This window comes from Scyliorhinus torazame, chromosome 6 (assembly GCF_047496885.1).
Source record: "Scyliorhinus torazame isolate Kashiwa2021f chromosome 6, sScyTor2.1, whole genome shotgun sequence".
Taxonomy (NCBI): Eukaryota; Metazoa; Chordata; class Chondrichthyes; order Carcharhiniformes; family Scyliorhinidae; genus Scyliorhinus; species Scyliorhinus torazame.
In genome coordinates this window covers 90,497,936-90,518,623 of record NC_092712.1, presented here as the reverse complement: position 1 = coordinate 90,518,623, position 20,688 = coordinate 90,497,936, and the positions used below count along the sequence as shown (strand labels likewise).

Sequence of the window (20,688 nt, the reverse complement as noted above, 5' to 3'; positions counted from 1 at the left end):
CAGTTTGGATTCAACTTTCGTCTTTAGTCAAATTGATCGTGCCTCAAGAAGAAAGGGGAGTTTCCTTGGGAACTTGCTAAAGCCACTTTGGAGCAGCGAACTGAGTAAAGCAGCTCTTAAAATCTGTACATCTTGAGCTGCTGAGTCAGAGTGCCCACAACCAGCACCCCATAAACAACTTGCACATTCCATGGAACGCCTTCAATCAGAGACTCTCAAATATTGCAGTCCCCCCCCCCCCCCCCCCCCCCCCTCACTCGCCCTCCTCTGCAGGAATACAGTGATGTGGACATCTTTCCTTATCACCAACCATTGGGTGCATTGGCTGTCCAATTTATAGGTTAAAATTAAATATTCATACAGCCAATGTCTCATCTAATGAAGCACAATTTTGTCCGCTGTCAGTATTTGATTTCCCAAAACGGTATTCTTGGAGAAGACTGTTTCCTTCTATTCTTTGAGACTGGTCCAGGAACCTCTCAACGCAGTTATATTGTCTCTTTAACTCTCGTAAAGTGGCTCTGCTGGAAAAAAAATTCTATCTGAGAGGTGCTACCATGATTAACTGGAGAAGATGGGGTTCAAAGGTTGATTAGAAAACAGACGAGTTCTATCAGTGGGAGAAATGTCAGGATCGTGATTTGAAATGGAAGTATGCGTAAAGGTAGAGATAGAGTGAGAGGTTTGGGCATTAATGGGGACTCTTTTGTTTTTGTGAATATAAAACCGACCTTAATCTAAAGTTTCAAAAGCTTTCCCATTGTAGGTATTTAAGTTTTGAATATGTAAATGCGAATTTTCTTTCGAAATGTGCCCCGAAAGATGAACAATAATTGTGTTTTCTTTATTCAGGGTAACAAGTTCAGGGAGTAGCTACGGGGTAGGTTCAGATATTTCTGAATGTGTGCAACAGGACCTAACTATGCTCAGTACAAACAGGAGTGATGGACGCGTCGATGGTTAGATGGTTTGTTACTGCTTTTGCTGACTGGAGGGGTGAAATTTTCCCAGAATGGCATTAAGTAGGGTAACGGACAGGGAAATGGGACACTGATTCCATTGGCACAATGGCGGGTTTTCATGCCGTATTGTCCCCGTCCTGCTTCATTAATAATGCATTCCTGTGAAACCCGTCGGATCGCTGGCTGGCAGTCTTTGTTCTGCCAGCCCCAAAGTGACCTCACCGCTTCCTAAAAGTGGTCACCATATTTAAAGGGGCACAGCAGGCACACATCTGAGTGCTCGCCGCCCCCAAGGCAAAGAGGAGCGCTTCCCTCCCAATTGAGTGCTGCCTCAATTGAGTGGCTGCTGGACACTGTGGGGCATGCCGCGGTGCCTTCTACCCCAGCTCTGGCTGCAGAAAGGGCAGCCACATGACAAATCTGGCTTGGGAGGATTCCCCCCTATTGCAGTCATCTGGTATCCAAGGTGCCTGCAAAGCCCCCAGTAGCAGGGTTTGGTCTCATGATTTTCAGCTGCGCAATCACAGCTGGTAGCAATATGGTGGTGGTGAGCTCTCACTGTTAGACCAGCTTTGACCTAACATGTGCGAGGAAGGACATCCAACACCCCCTCCCCGCTTCATCCCCGAGGAAATAATTATCCTCTCACGTAGACCTCTCACTCCTCCCCTGTTTCCCTTGACTCCATTGCATCGTGATGCTTAGTCATCAGTTAGCCCATGGAGGGGTCTACGCCCCATTTCCACTTGAGCCCTCACCATCATGAGACCACTTGCACTGTTAAATGTGTGCCACCCCAAACACCCCAGCATTCCCCCACTTCATCAAGTTAACCCTCACCTTGCAACCACTGAAAAGATGCTCTTGCCTTACCATTAGTCTGGTAGGATCAGACTTTCGAGATTGGTTTCTAAAACCAATGTGACCCTGTCACCGAAGCCTGACACTGAATTATATGAGACAAGGTAGTCCTTGAATAAAGGAGCAAAGCATAGATCGCCAGGTGCATGTCACTTACGTGCACTTATAATCTCTTCTCTTCGGAATTATCGTCTATGTGGCCTCATGGTCGAGTGTGGGGGGATCATTCCGGTGAGCAAGGATTACAATTACTCGCAAGTGAATGGAAATTGTGATCCCAATATTTAAGAGCTAGAATTGTGACCCACCATCAGCGGCAGGAGCGGGTGATCACAAACTGGTTTTACAATAACGTAAAACCGATTTTTGCGATCTTGAGATTTTCCACTCTTGTTCTTCATGACACCCACTGCAAACAGGTATGCTGCATGTATACAAAAATATATACTGCATGTATACAATGGCAATGGCTCATAGTGTAAAGATTGGAAGAGGAAAATGGAACTGGGGAGGGATCGCAGAAGGTCCAAGGAGATGAATCACAGAGTAGATTGTCCTAATGTGCACCGAATATAGGTGTAGAAGATGAAAACTGCCTCTGAACTGGGATTACTTCACGGTGCAAAATTTGACCATAAGAGATAGGAGCAGGTCGTTCAGCACCTTACACGTATTCCGCTATTCAGTAAGATCATAGCTGAGCTGATTGCGGCCTCAACTCCACTTCCTTGCTTACTCTGTCCCATAACCATTGATTTCTATGTCGATTAAAAACTGAATCTTGAGAACATTCAATGACCCAGCCTCCACTCTTAATGTGTTAGAGATGGTCATTGCCTGGCACTTGTGTGTTGTGAATGTTACTTGCCACTTGTCAGCCCAAGCCTGAATGCTGTCCAGGTCTTGCTGCATATGGAAATGGAATGCTTCAGTGTCTGAGGAGTCATCAATGAACAGAACATTATGTAGTCACCAGCGAACATCCCCACTTCTGACGTTATGATGGAAGGAAAGTCATTAATGAAGAAGCTGAAGATAATTGGGTCTGGGACACTACCCTGAGGAACTCCTGCAGTGATGTCCTGGAACTGACATGATTAACCTCCGACAACCACAACCAATCCATTGTGTCAGGTATGACTCCAATCAGTGGAGAGTTTTCTCTCTTATTCCCATTAACTCAAGTTTTGCCAGGGCCCTTTGATGCCATACCAGGTCAAATATTACCTTGGTGTTAAGGGCAGTCATTCTCACCTCACCTCTCATATTTTAAATGTTTCCTCTTTTTTTTATAATAATATTTATCTTTATTGTCACAAGTAGGCTTACATTAACACTGCAATGAAGTTACTGTGAAAAGCCTCTAGTCGCCACATTCCGGTGCCTGTTCAGGGACACAGAGGGAGAATTCTGAATGTCCAATTCAACTAACAGCACATCTTTTGGGACTTGTGGGGGGAAACCAGAGCGCCCAGAGGAAACGCACGCAGACACGGGGGGAATGTGCTGACTTCACACAGACAGTGACCCACGCCGGGAATCGAACCTGCGACCCTGGAGCTGTGAAGCAACAGTGCTACCCACTGTGCTGCCGTGCTGCTTTAATCATCCTTTCCTGGTTCTAAAGAATCCCCAATCTTCTGACTTCCACTAATCATTGTAGCATTGTATACCTTTTTATTTAATTTGATACCATCCTTAACTTCCTTAGTTAGCCACAAATGGTTCATCCTTTTAGAGGCTTTCCTTCTGATTGGAATGTACCTTTCTTGAGTGTAATGAAATGTCTCATTAAAGGTCTGCCACTGTTTACCCACTATCTTACTTTTTGACCTATTTTTCCTGTGTACTTTAGTCAACTCCACCTTCAGACCTCTGCAATTCCCTCGGTGGGATAATCCTTCTGACGGCAGAGTGTTGACGCCGTTGTAAAAACTGGAGAGTTTAACGAAGGTGTCACTGGACCGCTAAGTGTAGTGATCCTCTGCTCTACAGGGGGCCGGCTGCCGATGCCGGCGTCAAACGGGCGCCGCGGGTCTGCGCATGCGAGCTGCGACCGGCGTGAACTCGCGCATGCGTGGTAGCTTCCTTCTCCGCGCCGGACCTGATGCAACATGGCGTAGGGCTACAGGGGCCGGAGCGGAGTAAAAGAAGCCTGCACCAGGAGAGGCCGGCCCGCCGATTGGTAGGCCCCGATCACGGGCCAGGCTATGGGGAGGCCCCCCCCCACCCCCCCCCCCCCCCCCCCCCCCCGGGTTGGATCCCCCCTCCTCCCCTACCAGGCCGCCCCCTGCAGGATGGATGGCGAGGTCCTGCCGGGTAAGACCACATGTGAACTTCTCCGCGCCGGACCTGACGCAACATGGCGTAGGGCTACAGGGGCCGGAGCGGAGTAAAAGAAGCCTGCACCAGGAGAGGCCGGCCCGCCGATTGGTAGGCCCCGATCACGGGCCAGGCTATGGGGAGGGCCCCCCCCACCCCCCCCACCCCCCCCCGGGTTGGATCCCCCCTCCTCCCCTACCAGGCCGCCCCCTGCAGGATGGACGGCGAGGTCCTGCCGGGTAAGACCACATGTGAACTGCGCTGCCGGGCCTCGGGCTTTCTTGGCGGGCGGAGAATCGCCGACCGCGCCGGCACCAATGGAGCCGATACCCCGGCACTGGAGAATCGGTGGACCGGCGTCGGGGCGGCGTTGCGTGAATCGCACCCGGCTCAGCGATTCTCTGAACTGGCCCCTCTATTTAAGGCATTAGGTTCAGACCCAAGTTTCTTACCCACAAACTGTATGTGAAATGTTATCATGTTATGATCACGCTTCCCTAGAGGAGCCTTTACTATGAGATCATATATTAATCCTGTCTCATTATGCATTACTCGATCTAAAATAGCCTGTTCCCTGGTTGGTTCCATAATATATCATCCAAGGAAATTGTCCCAAACTCACACTTTAAATTCATCCTCAAAGCTATCTTTGCCAAGTTGGTTTGTTCAACCTATATAAAGATTAAAATCTCTCATGATTACTACAGTTCGGGGTGGCACGTGGCACAGTGGTTAGCATTGCTGCCTACGGCGCTGAGGACCCGGATTCGAATCCCGGCCCTAGGTCATGTCCGTGTGGAGTTTGCACATTCTCCCCGTGTCTGGGTGGGCTTCACCCCCACAACCTAATGTGTAGGTTAGGTGGATTGGCCATGCTAAATTGCCCCTTAATTGGAAAAGAAAATAATTGGGTACTCTAAATTTATTTTAAAAAATGATTACTACAGTTCATTTCCTACAAGCTTGCATTATTCCTTGATGTATATGTTGTGGAGGGCTTAATGGTTGTGGCCATGAGCTGAGAGTGGCTCCTACTTAGAGGTATAGGTTTTTTCCTATTTCCCATCTTTTTGAAATGGCCTTGAATATATAATATCCAGTCTTATTTGTTTTGTAATCATGTGGGGCGAGATTCTCTGACCTCCCGCCGGGTCGGAGAATCGCCGGGGGCTGGCGTGAATCCCGCCCCCGCCGGTTGCCAAATTCTCCGGCACCGGAGATTCGGCGGGGGCGGGAATCGCGCCGGTTGGCGGGCCCCCCCCCCCCCCCGGCGATTCCGGATGGGCCGAAGTCCCGCTGCTAGAATGTCTGTCCCGCCGGCGTGGATTAAACCACCTCTCTTACCGGTGGGACAAGGCGGCGCTGGCGGGCTCTGGGGTCCTGGGGGGGGGGGGCGCGGGGTGATCTGGCCCCGGGGGGTGCCCCCACGGTGGCCTGGCCCGCGATCGTGGCCCACCGATCCGCGGGTGGGCCTGTGCCGTGGGGGCACTCTTTCCCTTCCGCCTTTGCCACGGTCTCCACCATGGTGGAGGCGGAAGAGACCCCCTCCACTGCGCATGCGTGGAGTTGCCGTGAGCGGCTGCTGATGCTCCCGCGCATGCGCCGCCCGGCAATGTCATTTCCGCGCCAGCTGGCAGGGCACCAAAGGCCTTTCCCGCCAGCTGGCGGGGCGGAAATCAGTCCGGCGCGGGCCTAGCCCCTCAAGGTTAGGGCTCGGCCCCTCAAGATACGGAGGATTCCGCACCTTTGGGGTGGCGCGATGCCGGACTGATTTGCGCCGTTTTGGCGCCGGTCGGTGGACATCGCGCCGATTACGGAGAATTCCGCCCTCATGTGTCTGTAATGGCTATTATATCTTATTCTTTTATTGCTATTTGTGCCATTAATTCATCTATTTTGTAATGAATGTGAAGTGCATTCAGGTAGAGAACCTTTATTTCTACCTCGTTCCCATTTTCCCTATTATGAAGCTATTTTCTGGTGCACGCTGTTATATTTGTATATTCTGTTCCTTCCTGTCGCACTCAAATTATTATTAATTATATTGCTACCCTAATTGTCCTTTCTCATTAACTTTTTGAATCTTCCCTCACATGAATCTTTCACCCTCAATCTACATGCTTGACAACTCTACTGGAAGTCTTCGAGGATGTTACTGGAAGATTTGATGAGGGGGAGCCAGTGGATGTGGTTCATTTGGACTTTCAGAAGGCTTTCAAAGAAGTTCCACATAAGAGATTAACAATGCGGTTGACTCTTATTTGCCCCCACTGGAATGGTCTAGCAAGCCAGTCAGGTCAAAAGCAATTAAGGGTGGGCAACAAATGCTGGTTCAGTCAGCAATGCCCACAGCCCAAGAAAGAATAAAGGAAAAAAAAATTGAAGAGCATGGGATTAGTGGCAGTGTATTGAGATGGATAGAAAACTTGTTGGCAGGCATGAAACAAAAAGTAGGAATAAATGGGACTTTTCCCAAATGGCAGGCAGGACAGACTAGTGGGGTATTGCAGGGATCACTGCTAAGACCCTCGATATTCACAATATATATTAATGATTTAGATGAGGGAACTCAATGTAATATCTCAAAATTTGCAGGAGACACACAGCTGGGTGGGATAATGCAGAGATGCTTCAGTGTGATTTGGACAAGTTAACTGAGTGGGTAAATGCATGGCAGGTGCCGTATAATGTAGATAAATGTGAGGTTATCCACTTCTGTAGCAAATACAGGAAGGCAAATTGTTATCTGAATGGCTATAGATTGAGAGAGGGTAATGTGCAAGGAGACCTGGGTGTCTGGTTGTGAAGCTAACCAGTTAAGTGCTTTAAGTGCTCTGACTTCCTTTTTTTCACTGAAGAAAGCACTTAACTGTCTTTGATGTGGTCCAGGAGCTGTCAATCACAGCTAGATGTTTATAAATGTTGCTAGTTTCACGGCTAAATACTTCAAAGCTACTCAAGCTGAAGGAAGATGAATGAAACAATGCAGAAAGCTGGATGTGTGTGCAAGCTGTCAATCACAGCCTAGTGAAAACAATTTCACAGAGATATGAATGAACGTCTTGCAGGCCAAAGTTCTGACGGGTTTTAAACCCAACTTATTGGTTTTCTCTTTCCAGTAATTGACAGGTACTGCTTCCTCTGCCTGCACTGACAGTGTATTGCACAGGTGGATTTTAGAGCAATGATTTTTTTTTCACTGCCTCTGTCTGGACTGCTCTCTAGCTTCTAGGCAGGGGTCTCTCATATGGGGGACTTCCAGGCAGATGTCTCTTTAATTAGGGGGTCTCTGGTAGGATCTTTCTAATTTGGGGTCTCTGTTGGGGTCTCTCTCATGGGGGTCTCTGGTGGAGGCCGTTTGTGGGGTCAGGTCCCCCTCGTTCTGTGAGGCAGGGAGGTGACCCAGAAAATCCTGGGGGGGAGGGAGCGGGGGAGGGTTGAATTGCATTGTTTGTGGGGGGGATGGCCCAACGGCCGGACATCGCTATCGGGCCGGCCACTTAAAATGGCGGCCCGATAGCGGGATTCCCTCGGAATCCCTCACAATACTCCCCGTGCGTAAATTTGCATGGCTAAGGATTGTGACTCCCTTCCTGATTTGGCTCCAAGCAACAGTACAAATCAGGTGTGATTCAGCTCCGGCAGGAGAACATAGGGCTGCATTCTCTGATTTTGAGGCTATGTCTGGAAGAAGTATCTAGTTTTACGATGAAAAACTCAGCGGCGCCCCCACACCACTGCTCCGCCCAGTGGGAGGCTAGCAGCCGCGCCATGTAAAATTCCAGGCGTTCCTGAAAGAAACGGACGGAGAACTGCCGTTTCCGTGGCTGTGCATGCACATGGTGACGACCTGCAGAGGTCGCGCCGTTAAACATGGCAGCGGCTGTGCACAGTCCTGGCCTTCCAGATAGTGCCCCCCTTGTAGCCTCCCCTCGCCACCCCCGGACCACCCCCCTAACCCCCGCTGAAGCACCCTCGGCCAGCGGAACAGATTCGCCTCCCCCCCCAACTGTGGCGGCGCTGGCCACAGTCCGCCATGTGAGATTGACGAAATATCAGAGCACACGCGTCCCGCGCCGTCGGGAACTCTGCCCATCGGGGGCGGAGAATCGGGGGAGGGCCTTCAGGTGACGTCATTTTTGAGGGGGCGTAACATTCAAAAACAGACGCCATCCCCAATTTCAGCGTCAAAAGGGATTCTCCGCCCGATCGCCGATTATGATATCGGCGTTGGGCAACAGAGAATCCCGCCCATAGTCTCCCAAACAGAGGATCCTCACCGTTATATATTTTCAAGAAGCAGTTAAATGCACCTCTTGGGGCAAAAGGGGTCAAAGAATAGCGTAGGGAAGGCAGGAACAGTTTACTGAGTTGGATGATCAGCCATGATCATAATGAATGGCGGAACAGGCTCGACGGGCCGAATGGTCTCCTCCTTCTATTTACTGTTTTCTCTGTTTCTATGTTTAACTCCCACTGTTTAGTTTAAAGCCTTATCTATAACTTTAATTGTATGATTCATCAGGCCATTAGTCCCAACGTTTTTCAAATGTAACCCATCACAGTGGTACAGCTCCCTCTTTCCCCAGCATTGGTACCAGTGCCCCATGAATTGAAATCCATTTCTTCCACATCAGTCTTTGAGCCATCCATTCAACTCTGATCTCATTTACTCCGCGCGAATTTACTCATGGCTCAGATGGTATTCCAGAAATTATTATCTTTGCGGTTCTGCATTTTACTTTAACCCCTAGCTGCTCATACCCCCTCATTCAAACCTGTTTCTTAGTCTCATCCATGTCATTGGGTACCCATGTACAAGACCACTGGATCCTTCCCCTCCCACATGTCCCCTTTCTTAACCCTGGCAGCAGACAGGCAACACAGCTTTAGGGAGTCATGCTTTTGGCTGCAGAGAACGCTCTTCCCATAACTGCCAAAAGAAGAGCGTGTTTAATGGCACTCATCATTATTAATGTGTAAATAGTCCCGTTACATGTGGTGAAGGTGGGATACCCTGAAAATTTTAAAATTATCACAAGTTGCTGGATGATTTGCTACTCTGCCACTAGCCCTGAGTAAATGGTAGCTCACCCTGAACATCCCTGTTAATTTTGTGAATGTGTAGATTTGAGATTTATGGTCCTGAAATGCCTCTCAATCTCTACAGCCACAAGGCAAAACATTTAAATTGTGGGGCCTTATTCCTACAGGTGGTCAATGATTTGCACGTTTTTACATATTTTTCTTGCTTTTCCTCTCTGTCTGCTTTTTCCTCCTTCTCTCGCAATACAATCTTTTTTCTCCCCTCTCTTTTGATGCACAATCAATACTCTTGTGACCACGAGCAGTCATATCGATTCAGCTTTAATCAGATAGAACTGTACCCAGCAGCGATGTTACAGAAGTGAAGGCTGCTGGGACGGCATTGGTTCTTATACCCCGCCTCTCTGGGCGGGGCTATGTACATTACCCAATGGTAGACCCCGCGGTCTAGCCAATGGTCATTCCTCTCTCAGGTACTGCAATAACTGGTATTACCACATTCACCCCCTGTTAAAAAAGAACCAGCGGGGTGATGGCCAGTGCTACTGTCGCCTTTTCATGGTAGGACCAGGTATTGCAGGTACCATGCTGTCGAGGGTAACGGAGAAAGTTCTTGTGTTGTTTATTTTCTTCATGGTGCTGCAATCAGACGATCGGGTGGCCTGGTCGTCCTGCTGGAGCGTCTCAGTTTCGGCGGTGATCCTGGTGAGGGCCCTGGTGGTAGTGACTCCGGGAACGTGGTGTCTTCCTCCCAGGCAGTTTCGTCACCCCTAGGCAGCGCTGTAGAGTCTAAAAATGGGCAGGAGGAAGGGGTGCCTGTAGGGGGCGTCGGTGCCTGCTCGGCTCTGGGTCGGGGTTCTGACAGCAGTACTGACCCTCCAATCAGGTGCGGGGGGGAGCATGGATCGGGCGCGCGTGGGGCTCCGGCGGGCACCAGGTCCCGAAAGGAGACCATATATTGGCGTCCGTCGGGGAACGCTACGTAGGCGTACTGGGGGTTGGCATGCAGCAGGTGGACCCTCTCGACCAACGGGTCCGACTTGTGCGCCCTCGCATGTTTCTGCAGTAGGACGGTTCCAGGTGTTGCTAGCCAGGTTGGGAGCGAGGTCACCGAGGAGGACTTTCTGGGGAAAACAAGGAGACGTTCGTGAGGTGTCTGGTTCATGGTAGTACATAGCAGGGACCGAATGGAGTGAAGGGCCACTGGGAGGACTTCTTGCCAGCGGGTGACTGGGAGATTCCTGGACCGAAGGGCCAGCAGGTCTTCCAGACCGTGCCGTTCTCCCTTTCTACCTGCCCATTTCCCCGGGGGTTGTAGCTGGTCGTCCTGCTCGAGGTGATGCCTTAGCTAAGCAGGAACTGACGCAGCTCGTCGCTCATAAAGGAGGACCCCCTATCACTGTGGATGTATGGGGGGAAACCGAACAGTGTAAAAATACTTTGGAGGGCCTTGACGACGGTGGTTGTGTTCATGTCTGGGCAGGGGATGGCGAATGGGAACCGGGAGTACTCGTCAATCACGTTAAGGAAGTACGTGTTGCGGTCGGTGGAGGGGAGGGGGCCTTTGAAGTCCATGCTGAGACGTTCAAAGGGGCGGGAAGCCTTTATCAGATGCGCCCTCTCTGGTCGGTAGAAGTGCGGTTTGCACTCCGCGCAGATTCGGCAGTCCCTGGTGACTGTCCTGTCCTCCTCGATTGAGTAAGGCAGGTTTCGGGACTTAACGAACTGGAAGAACCGGGTGACTCCCGGGTGGCAGAGGTCCTCATGGAGTGCTCGGAGGCGGTCTACTTGTGCGGTGGCACAAGTGCCGCGGGATAGGGCATCAGGAGGCTCGTTCAGCTTCCCGGGATGATACAAGATCTCGTAATTGTAGGTGGAGAGTTCGATCCTCCACCGCAAGATCTTGTCGTTCTTGATCTTGCCCCGCTGGGCATTATCGAACATGAAGGCAACCGACCGTTGGTCCGTGAGGAGACTGAATCTCCTGCCGGCCAGGTAATGCCTCCAGTGCCGCACAGCTTCTACTGTGGCCTGGGCCTCCTTTTCGACCGATGAGTGGCGAATTTCGGAGGCATGGAGAGTGCGGGAGAAGAAAGCCACGGGTCTGCCCGCTTGGTTGAGGGTGGCGGCCAGAGCTACGTCAGACGCGTCGCTCTCGACCTGGAAGGGGAGGGACCCGTCGATGGCGCGCATCGTGGCTTTTGCGATGTCCGCTTTGATGCGGCAGAAGGCCTGGCGGGCCTCCATCGACAGGGGGAAGGTTGTGGATTGGATCAGGGGTCGAGCCTTGTCGGCGTAATTAGGGACCCATTGTGCATAGTAGCAAAAGAAGCCTAGGCAGCGCTTTAGGGCCTTGGGGCAGTGAGGGAGGGGGCACTCCATGATGGGGCGCATATGTTCGGGGTCGGGGCCTATGACTCCATTTCGCACTACGTAGCTGTTATAACCTGCCTACTTACGATTGGCTGGGGACTAATGACTATCCCACAATCCTATGGGAGTATGAACTTCCCCAATGAGGGGGGCGGAGAAACTCCTAGTATAAATAAGCTGGCCAGTTCAGGAACCAGCAGGAAGGAGAAGGTAGCAAGGGAAGTTACTGCTACTGTTATGTATATATTGTTATAGTAAATAAACGTTATTATTTTGTATCCTTAAAACTCGTGCTGGATTCTTCGTGGCCCTTACAAAACTGGCGACGAAGGTAAAAGTGAATAGCTGTCTACACTGCTGAAGCCACCTCCCTGGATTTTTGTTGGATACAGGTTGGAAGTTGTTTTCTATTATACCATGCCTCTGTACGGACGTTTGGATGTTTTTGATGCTGCGCTGGAAAGCTGGAACCAGTACACACAACGGATGCGTTACTATTTCCGGGCAAACAATATCACTGAAAACGAGCGCCAGGTGGTCATATTGCTCACCGCCTGCGGGCCGCATACGTTTGGGGTGATTAGGAGCCTTACGTACCCAGCTGCGCCGGACACCAAAACGTTTGACGAACTTGTGAATATAGTGGGGCAACACTTTAACCCAACCCCGTCCACGATAGTCCAGCGTTACCGGTTTAATACCGCTGAGAGGACCCCTGGAGAATCCCTTGCCGATTTTTTATCCAGGCTACGCGGGATTGCGGAGTACTGTGACTACGGTGAGACCTTGTCAGAAATGTTACGCGACCGTTTGGTTTGCGGTATTAACAATGCAGCAACCCAGAGAAAGTTGTTAGCGGAGCCAACATTGACTTTTCAACAGGCAATACAAATAGTCTTGTCCCGAGAGAGCGCAGAGCGAGGAGTACAGGAGCTACAGGGAATGGAAGTGCATGCCTTGGGGCGCAACCCTTTCCGCCCAAAAACGTCCCCCCGCACTCCTGCGGTACCTTGGGCGAGGCAACGACCGGACCGACGCCAGTGGCCATCGGACATTCCTCCCCGAAGGGAGCCTTCTCCAGAGCCAATGGATGAGGAGCCATGTCGTGTCAGACTTGTAGGCGCTGACCCTGTCGCGGACGGCGGTCCTGGGGACGCCAGAGGCGCCGTCGTTCCGACCGAAACTGGGACCAGCCCAGGGGCCGTAACTGGGACCAGCCCAGAGGCCGTACCTTCCATGTGGATGAACCTGCGGCGACCACTCCTGAGGACGTGGAGACGGAGGACGACTGCCTGCAGCTGCATTGTGTGGCAGCTCCCCGTGTGGCCCCCATTAAGGTGACAGTACGGGTCAATGGCCATCCGCTGGAGATGGAGTTGGATACTGGCGCAGCGGTCTCCGTGATCGCCCAGAGGACATTCGACCGCATCAAGCAGGGTATACAGACCATTACATTAACTGACTCACAGGCCAGGTTGGCCACCTACATGGGGGAACCACTGGACATTGCAGGAACTACAATGACCCCTGTTGTCTATGGATGCCAGGAGGGGCATTTCCCACTTATCGTAGTGCGTGGCCATGGGCCCAGCCTGTTGGGTCGGGACTGGTTGCGCCATTTGCGGTTGCAATGGCAGCACATCCTCCAAACAGTTTCTGGAGGGTTGACTGAGGTGCTAGGACGATACCCAGAGGTATTCCAGCCTGGTTTGGGGAAAATAAAAGGGGCCGTAGCCCGTATCCAAGTTGAACCAGGAGCCACGCCGCGCTATTTCCGGGCTTGCCCAGTGCCTTACGCTTTGCTCGAGAAGGTAGAAGGGGAGCTCACTCGTTTGGAGAGTTTGGGTATTATCAGGCCCGTCCGTTTTGCTGACTGGGCAGCACCAATTGTACCAGTAATGAAGCCAGATGCCACAGTTCGCTTGTGTGGCGACTATAAACTTACAGTGAATACAGTTTCCCGACTCGACCGATACCCAATGCCTCGCATAGAGGATCTCTACGCGAAACTTGCAGGTGGACTCTCATTCACAAAATTAGATATGAGTCACGCCGACCTGCAGTTGGAGCTGGTCACCGCCTCCCGACCATATGTAACAATTAACACACACCGGGGCCTGTATGAATATTCACAGTTGCCCTTTGGAGTATCCTCTGCCTGCGCAATTTTTCAACGTGTTATGGCGGGCATTTTGAGAGGTTTACCACGTGTGGCTGTCTACCTAGATGACGTGTTGATTACAGGGACGTCGGAGTAAGAGCATTTGGAAAATCTGGAGGCTGTCCTTAGACGCCTTTCGGAGGCTGGAGTCCGTATACGTCACACAAAGTGCGTATTTCAGGCAAAAGAAGTAGTCTACCTAGGTTATCGGGTGGGCTGCGAGGGTCTGCACCCTGTCGCAGAGAAGGTGCGTGCAATTCAACATGCCCCCACCCCGACTGACACTTCGCATCTTCGTTCTTTTCTCGGTCTCGTAAACTATTACGGGAAGTTCCTCCCCAATCTGGCAACTACGCTGGCCCCCTTGCACCTGCTGCTAAAGAAAAATCACACCTGGGTTTGGGGTCAGCCGCAAGAAACCGCTTTCCGGCGGGTAAAGCAACAATTGTCGTCGTCTGGGTTACTAACCCACTATGATCCGGGAAAGCCTTTGCTCGTCACATGTGATGCATCCCCGTATGGTATTGGGGCTGTCCTGTCCCACAAGATGGAGAACGGGGCCGAGCGACCGATAGCTTTCGCCTCCCGCACATTGACTGCAGCGGAGAAAAAGTACGCGCAGATCGAGAAGGAGGGCCTGGCAGTGGTTTTCGCGGTGAAACGCTTCCACCAGTATGTGTACGGCCGCCATTTCACTATCATGACTGATCATAAGCCCCTGCTGGGACTCTTCAGAGAGGATAAGCCAATACCGCCCATTGCTTCTGCACGGATCCAGCGCTGGGCTTTGTTGCTTGCTGCATATGAGTATTCTCTGGACCACAAACCAGGTACGCAGGTAGCAAATGCCGACGCACTGAGCCGATTGCCTTTATCGACCGGCCCCATGTCGACCCCCACGACCCTAAATTTTATGGACACCTTGCCTGTCACGGCATCACAGATCCGTGAGTGGACCCAGACGGAGCCAGTCTTGTCAAAGGTTCGGCACATAGTCCTGTATGGTGGGCAGCATAGACAGCTCCCAGGCAAGTTGCGGGCATTTTCCTCCAAGCTATCAGAGTTCAGCGTGGAAGATGGCATCCTCTTGTGGGAGACGCGTGTGATTGTCCCGGAAAAAGGCCAGGAGCTGATATTATCAGACTTGCACAATGGGCATCCGGGCGTGACCAAGATGAAAATGTTGGCCCGGAGTTATGTCTGGTGGCCAGGCCTCGACACCGACATTGAGAAGGTGGCCCAAAACTGCTCCATTTGCCAGGAGCATCAGAAGCTTCCGCCGGCCGCGCCCCTACATCACTGGGAATGGCCAGGACGGCCTTGGGCACACTTACATGCAGATTTTGCAGGCCCTTTTCAGGGATCCATGTTCCTTCTACTAATTGACGCCCAGTCCAAATGGCTGGAGGTGCATAAGATGCAGGGGACAACGTCCTGCGCAACAATTGAAAAGATACGTTTATAATTTAGTACGCATGGCCTCCCCGAGGTGCTGGTTACGGATAATGGCACTCCATTCACGAGTGAGGAGTTTGCTAGGTTTACAAAGATGAACGGCATCTGCCATATCCGCACTGCCCCTTACCACCCGGCTTCAAATGGGTTGGCAGAGCGTGCAGTGCAAACATTCAAAAGAGGCCTAAAGAAGCAGTCTTCCGGATCAATGGACACGAGACTGGCTCGCTTTTTGTTTACGTACAGGACCACCCCCCACGCAGTGACTGGGGTAGCTCCCGCAGAACTCCTAATGGGCCGAAGACTTCGCACCCGCCTTAGTATGGTCTTCCCGGACATTGGCACAAAAGTACGCCGCACACAAGAATGGCAGGGACAGGGATTTTCTCGGCATTGTCCGATTCGGCAGTTTGCGCCCGGTGACCCAGTATTCGTGCGGAATTTTGCTGGTGGTGCCCAATGGGTTCCTGGTGTAATCTTTCGCCAAACGGGCCCTATATGTTACCAAGTGCAAGCCCAGGGTCGTCTCCAGCGAAAACATGTAGACCACGTCCGGTCCAGAAGATCATCCCCTCAAAAGATTCCCCGCCCCCGGAGCTCATTTCAACAGCCGCAAAGACCAGAGACAAGGGAAGGTAGTCCTCAAAATCTTCCACTGGTGCCTCACTCGAAGCCTGCGCAGGTCGTTACGGGACCGAATGGAGATAGAGACGCTGACATGACGGAGGCAGCAGACTCTGACTCCGAGATGGAGACACAGGATGAATCAGAGGGGGAATCCTTGGGTCCACAGGCCGTGGTTGTACAACCGCGCCGTTCATCACGGAAGCGCCGGTCTCCGTCTCGTTACACGCCGCCTGATCCAGCGCCGAGTGCAAATGGCGTCCGGCCTGCGGCCAAACGAGTTCGACGCCTTCCTTCGCCAGGGTCTTCGGTGGATTCCTTGGACTTTGGGGGGGAGGGATGTTATAACCTGCCTACTTACGATTGGCTGGGGACTAATGACTATCCCACAACCCTATGGGAGTATGAGCTTCCCCAATGAGGGGGGCGGAGAAACTCCTAGTATAAATAAGCTGGCCAGTTCAGGAACCAGCAGGAAGGAGAAGGTAGCAAGGGAAGTTACTGCTACATTATGTATATATTGTTATAGTAAATAAACGTTATTATTTTGTATCCTTAAAACTCGTGCTGGATTCTTCGTGGCCATTACAAAAGTAGCCTAAGGTGGCTAGACGGTCGGTGCTAAACACGCACTTCTCCTTATTGTAGGTCAGATTTAGGAGGTGCGCGGTCTGGAGAAATTTACGGAGGTTGGTGTCGTGGTCCTGCTGGTCATGGCCGCGGATGGTGACGTTGTCAAGATATGGGAACGTTGCGTGTAAGCCGTACCGGTCAACCATTCGGTCCATCTCACGCTGGAAGACCGAGACCCCGTTCGTGACACCGAAGGGAACCCTTAAAAAGTGGTAGAGCTGCCCATCTGCTTCGAAGGCAGTGTACTGGCGGTTACTATTACGGAGGGGTAGCTGGTGGTAGGCAGACTTGAGATCCACCGTGGAGAAGACCTTGTATTGCGCAATCCTGTTTACCAGGTCGGCAATACGGGGGAGAGGGTACACGTCCAGCTGTGTAAACCGGTTGATGGTCTGGCAATAGTCGATGACCATCCTATGTTTCTCCCCGGTCTTTACCACCACTACTTGAGCCCTCCAGGGGCTGTTGCTTGCTTCGATGACCCCTTCCTTCAGCAGCCTTTAGACCTCGGACTAGATGAAGTTCCGGTCCTGGGCGCTATACCGTCTGCTCCTGGTGGTGACGGGTTTGCAATCCGGGGTGAGGTTCGCAAACAGGGAAGGCGGGTCGACCTTAAGGGTCGCGAGGCCGCAAACAGTAAAGGGGGGTATAGGGCCGCCAAATTTAAAAGTAAGGCTCTGTAGGTGGCACTGGAAATCCAGTCCCAGAAGGATGGCTGCGCAGAGATGCAGCAGCACGTATAGGCGGAAATTGCGGAATTCCCTGCCTTGGACGGTGAGGTTCGTGAGGCAGAACCCTTTTATCTGCACCGCGTGTGACCCGGAGGCCAGGGAGATCCGTTGTTGGATGGGATAGGTGACCAGGGAACAGCGCCTTACCGTGTCGGGGTGGACGAAGCTCTCCGTGCACCCGGAGTCGATGAGGCACGACGTCACGTGGCCGTTGATGGCGATCATCGTGGTGGCCTTCGCTAGCGTTCGGGGCCGACTCTGGTCCAGAGTAATGGAGGCCAGCTGCAGCACGGAGTTTAGATCGGGCAGCGCGTCGTCAGCCGTGTTGGGGGCTTTTGGCCCCATCCAAGATGGCGCCGGCCATGGATCGCACATGGAGTCCGGGGACTCCGAAGATGGCGGCGGGGAGGAACAAAATGGCCGCGGGGAGGGGCAAAATGGCGGCGCGCACTGCTCCAGCGTGGCGGAGGCCAGCTGCAGCAAGTGGTTTTGGTCAGGCAGCGCGTAGCCAGCCGTGCTGGGGGCTTGAGGCCCCATCCAAGATGGCGCCGGCCATGGATCGCACATGGAGTTCGGGGACGGCGACTCCGACGATTGGACCGGCGAGGGACAAAATGGTGGCGCACACTGCTCCAGCGTGGCGGAGGCCAGCTGCAGCAAGGGGTTTTGGTCGGCCAGCGCGTAGCCAGCCGTGCTGGGGGCTTTAGGCCCCATCCAAGATGGCGCCGGCCATGGATCGCACATGGAGTTCGGGGACGGGGACTCCGACGATTGGACCGGCGAGGGACAAAATGGCTGCGCGCACTCCTCCAGCGTGGTTGCCGGGGGCGCAGAATGGCCGCGGCTGTGACGCTGCTTGGAGGGACCAAGGCTGCGGTGCGCGTTGGGCCGGCGGGGATGGGAAAAGGGAGTACGGTGGGCCTGGGACAGCCGGGGCTTGGAAAAACGGCTGTGGTTGGACAGCAGGCGGCCTGAAAAATGGCTGTGGGTACTCGTTGGATACCGTGACCACCGCACGGGCTAGGCAGACCGCGGCATAGTGGACTTTCTTGCCGCACCCGTTGCAGGTGGCGGTGCGGGCCGGGCAGCGCGCGCGGATGATTCGCCTGGCCGCAGAAGAAGCAGCGTTGGCCGGCAGCGGTAGCGGGGCGCCTTGCCGCGCAGGCCTGCGGAGTTAGCGGGTAAGTCTGAGGGTTAAGCGGGTAAGTCTGGAGGGCTGCCGCGGCGGAGTGCCACGCATCCCAGGGGGGCGTGGTGCGCACAGGGGCGTACGCAAGGGCGTTCTTGTACGCCACGTCCATGGACCCAGCCAGGGCCCGGGCCTCGTTGAGGCCCAGCGTGTCCATTTCGAGTAGCCTGCGGCGCATGTCGGGGGAAACCATACCTGCCACGAAAGCGTCTCGAATTAAAAGTTCGGTGTGCTCGTTTCCCGTCACCGCTGGCCAGCCGCAGTTTTGGCCCAGCACTATCAGTGCCCGGTAGAAGTCTTCAAGTGTCTCATCTGGGCTCTGCCGTCTTGTTGCCAGCAGGTGATGGGCGTAGACCTTGTTCAGTGGACGAATGTAATGTCCTTCCAGCAGTTCCATGGCTTTATCATAGTTCGCCGCCCCTTCGATCAGGGGGTAGACCGCCGGGCTGACCCGCGAGCGTAGGAGGTGTATCTTCTGCCTTTCCGTGGGGGTGTCGGCAGCTGTACTGAGGTAGCTCTGGAAACATGCCAGCCAATGCTTAAAAATCGCGGCGGAGTTTTCTGCATGAGGGCTGAGCTGAAGGCACGTCGGCTTGATGCGGAGATCCATCCTTCAAAGTACTTATCTGATTAAATTGATGCACAATCAATACTCTTGTGACCACGAGGAGTCATATCGATTCAGCTTTAATCATATAGAACTGTACCCAGCAGCGATGTTACAGAAGTGAAGGCTGCTGGGACGGCATTGGTTCTTATACCCCGCCTCTCAGGGCGGGGCTATGTACATTACCCAATGGTAGACCCCGCGGTCTAGCCAATAGTCATTCCTCTCTCAGGTACTGCAATACCTGGTATTACCATATCTTTATCTCCTTCTGCACCAGATTTGACGCTAATTCGCCCTCCTTCTTTGTGGTTACACTCTTTGTTTGTCAATTCTGAAATTGCGTTGGTTAATGAGGTAGACTGTTGGTCCCAGTTGTTCAATTGCTCTCACCATCAGCTTGCACCTTCAGTAACTCGGGCAAACGGTTTTCCAGCTGGAATGTGAGGGAAAAATATTAACAAGAAACACAGCGAGATGGCTTGCTCCAGAAAAATCTGTGTCAACCTTCAACAGTGAACCATTGGGGCAGTCAGAAGCTTTTTCCCAGGTGGAAAAGTACTAGGGGACATAGATTTACGGTGTGAGGGGCAAAGGTTAAAGGAGATGTGCGAGGCACAATTTTTACACAGAAGGTAGTGAACGCGCCTGGAACTCGCTGCCAGGGGAGGTGGTGGAAGCAGATATGTTTAGCGGTGTTTAGGAGGCATCTGGGTGAATACGTGAACAGGTGGGAATGGAGGGATATGGACCCCTGATGTGCAGAAGGTTTTAGTTTAGACAGGCATCATGATCGGCGCAGGCTCGGGAGGCCGAAGGGGCTGTTCCTCTGCGGTAAGACCATAAGGCATAGGAGCAGAATTCAGCCTCTCATCGAGTCTGCTCCACCATTCAATCATGGCTGATATTTTTCTCATCCCCATTCTCCTGCCTTCTCTCCATGACCACTGATTCCCTTATTGATCAAAAAACTATCTATCTCTGTCTTAAAGACCCTCAGTGATTTGGCCTCCACAGCCTTCTGCGGCAAAGAGTTCCACAGATTCACCACCCTCTGGCTGAAGAAATTCCTCCTCATCTCTGTTTTAAAGGATCGTCCCTTTAGTCTGAGATTGTGTCCTCTGCTAGTTTTTCCTACAAGTGGAAACATCCTCTCCACGTCCACTGAATCCAGGCCTTGCAGTATCCTGTAAGTTTCAATAAGATCCCCCTCATTCTTCTAATTGTACTGTTCTTTGATCTTTGTTCCTTGTACCAAGCAAGCATTATAAAATAGAGCTGCATGCATTTACAGCACAGAAACAGGCCATTCAGTCCAACTGGTCAATGCTGATGTTTATGCTCCACTTGTCGCTCCCCTTGCCTATCTTCACCTTATCAGCACGACCTTGTATTCCTTTCTCTCTCTCATGTTGTTATTTAAGATTCAGTTCAACTAGACCAAGTTACACCCACAAAACTGACCACACCCTCAAGTTGATAAGGTGACATTCTGCCATTTGAATTGGTTCCAGAAAGCTTTTCGTAATTGTGCGCACTTGAAATGAAAAATGAAATGAAATGAAAATCATTTATCGTCAGAAGTAGGCTTCAAATGAAGTTACTGTGAAAAGCCCCTCGTCGCCACAGTCTGGCGCCTGTTCGGGGAGGCTGGTAGGGGAATTGAACCCGCGCTGCTGGCCTGCCTTGGTCTGCTTTAAAAGCCAGCTATTTAGCCCTGTGCT

General features: G+C 52.2%; 1 protein-coding gene across 1 annotated transcript in view; it reads left to right on the top strand.

The window, feature by feature from the left end:
* gpr158a (G protein-coupled receptor 158a) overlaps positions 1 to 20,688 on the top strand; it is a 1,113,215-nt gene that overhangs the window by 450,159 nt on the left and 642,368 nt on the right. The gene's annotated exons all lie outside the window — the stretch shown is intronic.